The following is a 4,437-nucleotide window of genomic DNA, read 5'->3' as shown; positions in this document are numbered from 1 at the left end:
AAACCCTCTCGTCTCATGTTCCCTGAATACAAAATCATAGAAAAACGCCACTGGGGGTTGTAAAACCCTCTCGTCTCATGTTCCCTGAATACAAAATCATAGAAAAACGCCACTGGGGGTTGTGAAACCCTGCAATGACATGATATCATCTTCACGGACGATACCAATCTTACCGAGGAAAGAAGATTAGATCTCCCTGCGACACCCACAGGCATAAGAAGCGGATAAAATAAAACAAAAAGAAACATGCTGATTATATATATATATCACTAAACAGTCGGTCAGATGTACAATATCGAATAATGAATTAGGTGCAATGTTCTAACATTATTCATACACGTAAATTAATTTAGGTTATTGTATAGTGATAAAAAAAACACCAAAACTCCATAGGTTTAATAAACATGCTGATTGCTTTCCCGGAGAAGAAAAACAAACAAAACACCTTCCTATTAATATGCAACAAAATACGTAAAGCATTTTTGAAGAATGCCTTTGACTTAATGAAGACAAATGTGTTTATTGCATTCAGGTATAGATAAAAGATATTCAGCTTGTTCATTGCGTTGACACGTACGGCACTGCCCCCTTTAACCCTAAAACTAAACTTGTTTTTACACCGTTCACTACCTGTGAGTGGATCTCCATATTGCATCATATTAAATAATTTTATGCTTTTGTCTGATACAGTGAGCAGTATAAAAATTAGCTAAACACATTGGGGGGAATCACTCATTCTCTATGTAAAATACATTATTGGGAACTTCAGCAGCAATGAGTGGGATTAATAGCAATATTCTTGTTTTAACCCATTGACAGCTGACTCGCTGTATAGGGTACGGTATGTTGAATGCGAGTGTGCTGTAAACAATGTAAGGCTCGCAAAAATTTCGCGCGCGCGCGTTTAAAGCAGCCGCAGTGAAAGTATTAACATTTTTTGGTGAGTCGTATGTTATTAGTGATCCTGCAACCACAAGGTCCCGGATCTACAAAGAACTTGGCATATAAATGGTTTAGAAAAACGTGTTAAAAAGAGCCCAGAAGTTTCCAACGTTTGTTCGTTCGTTTTTGTTTTTTTTTAGAGTATTGTTTGTTTGTTTATTTTGAATTTCGCGCAAATTTTTGCGCTAGTCCTCCCTAATTTAGCAGTGTAAGGCTAGAGGGAAGGCAGATAGTCATCACCATCCACCGCCAATTCTTGGGCTACTCTTTTACTAACGAATAGTGGGATTGACTGTACATTATAACGCCCCCACGGCTGAAAGGGCGAGCATGTTTGATGTAACGGGGATTCGAACTCGCGACCCGCATATTGCGAGCCGAGCGACCATGCCGGGCCTTTTAGAATAAAACCACATTGGGCTATCAACTGTGTTCACTGCGGGGAATCGAACACCACATTTTAGCGATGTAAGCCGGTAGACTTATCGGTGTTCCACCGGGGAACAGGTCCCAAAGTAATTATAGTGTTAAAACTTTCATTCAGGACGTAGAACTCATTTATTTAATCTTTATGACTACAGAAAATGTGTTTATTGTGATATTAAATGCTCTTCATAGCCATAACCAGTAGTTACACTGTGATATTAAATACTCTTCATAACCATAACCAGCAGTTACACTGTGATCTTAAATGCTCTTCATAGCCATAACCAGTAGTTACACTGTGATATTAAATGCTCTTCATAGCCATAACCAGCAGTTACACTGTGATATTAAATGCTCTTCATAGCCATAACCAGTAGTTACATTGTGATCTTAAATGCTCTTCATAGCCATAACCAGCAGTTACATTTTGTAACTATTATAACTTCTTATAACTGAGAATATATACATCAAATGATTATGAAGTGTAGCATACTTCTAATGTTATGAACATTTTACCTTATTAATGATGTTTCCCATATTAAATGTGAAGATATCTAAAAGTAAATTGTGTTTGATATTTACAACATGAACGGTACATTATGCGACACATTATTTAAACGACCAGGCAAGAGACCCAAAGGTTCAAACATAGCTTTTCTTAAGTTAGAGCTACTGACCAAAAGGAGGGAAACCACCCAGCACTTAAACAGTTACTCTTAACCAAATAGTCGGGTTGCCGGGCCCTGAAAAAATAGAGCAAAACGTAAAAAATATATACTTATAAGATTTTTGTGTGTGGAAGAAATGAGCTTTCCAATAATTCCCGTTTAGGATTAAGACTGATGCCATATAGTTGTTACTTTAAATGTCAGAAGACTGGTCCGTTTATTATTGGAGGATAAGCGAGGATAAAGAAAATCATCGCATTCAGCGTTGATTGGAAAAACATTCTTCACATAGAACTCCAATAAACACTAGAAAAATATTCCAAACTAATAATATCATATCAAAATACCTGTGTCTCAAGCTATAAATCAAAATTACCAGTGTTGAATACAGACTTTTCTATCGAAGGGGGGAGCTGGGGGTGGATGAATTAAAATTAAAATTCGACAAAATAGAAAATACCGTACTTAAAGGGGAGATTTGTTTGCACAGGGGGAATTGCCTCCCTACGAACCCCTTGAATTCAACACTGCAAAATCACACATTTCAGTTCTGGATGTCAGAGATCGAACAGGGAGCCACTAAAAAAAAATGACGACCTGAGTACTCATCCATTGACATTTGTGGTAATAACTACTTGCCAAAGACCCTACAAATCCAAACATGTTGGGAAATCTTGTTCAGTCCAAAACTGTGGAGGTAAAGCAGCACATACTAAAAGCATACGTCGAAGAGGAGATGATCCGAGATCAATATTTCATTCTAGGTCTTGCTGTCAGCTTTCTTTTTCTCATTTCTCCTTTTTTTTCTTCTTTGCATCTCATTCTCTCAACATTCCTCATCAAAAACGTCCCTTTTTTTTTCAAATCCTCCCTTGAAATATTGCGCTTCCCACTCAACCCTTTCGGTTCAATGTAAAATAAATAAAACATCCCATATCAACTATCTTGTGGCGCGTGAAGTAATTTATGCAACCTGAGGCATGAAGTTAAACTCTTTCTTACGTTTGAGGTAACTTTACAGTCAATTACTAATAACTTTAGAATTGTTTTTTGTTTTTTTCTGGCAAAACGAACACTCTCCCCGACGTGGCACTTCGGAGCAAAAGACAAACAACGGTCACTTATAAAATTTTCTTTCCGTTTCACCATTGCCACTGTTAGAAAGCGTGGCACACGGACACAGTATTTAAACAAGTGCTCACTAATATCGTACGTGTTCGCTTTCACTTCGCACAACACTTGGGTACACCGAAATAAATATTCTAAATCCTGATTGCATAACTAAAAAAGTGGAGTTTGATGTTTTTATTCTGGTATCTTGGCACCAGAAGTACACTTTTCATGTACTAACGTATTTACGACCAAATTTAAAACAGACTTCTAGCATTAAAAAAAAATCAAACAAACACTGTCATGCCGACTAAGCAAAAAAAAAAAAACAACAAATAATTTTTTTTATGATTTTCGTATTCATCAACAGGATTACAAACAGTGAGACGAATCGCTTTTTATAACGCTCCTACGGATGAAAATACCCAGCGTTCTCAGCGGCATATTGCTGACTAGAACCTTGGACCTTTCGTTCCACAGTCTAGCATGCTAACGACTACGTCACGTCCGGCCCAATAAAATAAACACGTCTTAAGTAAAATTTATTGCTTGTATTGATGTTTTGATAGCGCTATCTATCGGATTGTTTGATAAGTTTCTTAACCTACCATATCATACCTTACCTTTTCCTGCAGTTTATTTGGTTGTTTCTCAGCACAGAACTCTTTCCACACAGTGTCACTGTCTTCATCTGTTACTGCAGCTCGACAACGTTCCCAGACGTTCAAATCTACCGGTTTCTACAAGAATGAAAATCACTTACTATGAATTTTAGCAACATATCATACTCTAGATTGTTTACCGGTTTCTAAAGCAATGAAAGCCGCCAATTAGGACTTTCAGCAACGTATTCTACTCCAGATTTTTTATTGGTTTCAACAGCAATGAAAGATACCAACTAGGACTTTCAGCAACGTATCCTACTCTAGATTGTTTACCGGTTTCTAAAGCAATGAAAGACGCCAACTAGGACTTTCAGCAACGTATTCTACTCCAGATTCTTTATTGGTTTCAACAGCAATGAAAAACACCTTCTAGGACTTTCAGCAACGTATCGTACTCTAGATTGTTCACCGGTTTCTACTGCAATGAAAAACATCTTCCAGGACTTTCAGCAACGTATCCTACTCTAGATTCTTTATTGGTTTCATCAGCAATGAAAGATACCAACTAGGACTTTCAGCAACGTATCCTACTCTAGATTCTTTATTGGTTTCATCAGCAATGAAAGATACCAACTAGGACTTTCAGCAACGTATCCTACTCTAGATTCTTTATTGGTTTCATCAGC

The 4,437-nt window shown here is 37.3% G+C and overlaps 1 long non-coding RNA gene across 1 annotated transcript in view; it reads right to left on the bottom strand.

Moving 5' to 3' along the window:
* Positions 1-3,909, bottom strand: part of LOC106470781 — a 9,454-nt gene extending 5,545 nt beyond the window's left edge. Inside the window, exon 1 of the long non-coding RNA XR_001291520.2 lies at positions 3,770-3,909. This is a non-coding gene — a long non-coding RNA (uncharacterized LOC106470781). The remainder of the gene's footprint in view (positions 1-3,769) is intronic.
* Positions 3,910-4,437: the final 528 nt, after the last annotated feature.

Source organism: Limulus polyphemus, unplaced genomic scaffold (genome assembly GCF_000517525.1).
Source record: "Limulus polyphemus unplaced genomic scaffold, Limulus_polyphemus-2.1.2 Scaffold4214, whole genome shotgun sequence".
Taxonomy (NCBI): domain Eukaryota; kingdom Metazoa; phylum Arthropoda; class Merostomata; order Xiphosura; family Limulidae; genus Limulus; species Limulus polyphemus.
The sequence above is the reverse complement of the archived record's forward strand: the minus strand, read 5'-3'. Positions and strand labels throughout refer to the sequence as shown.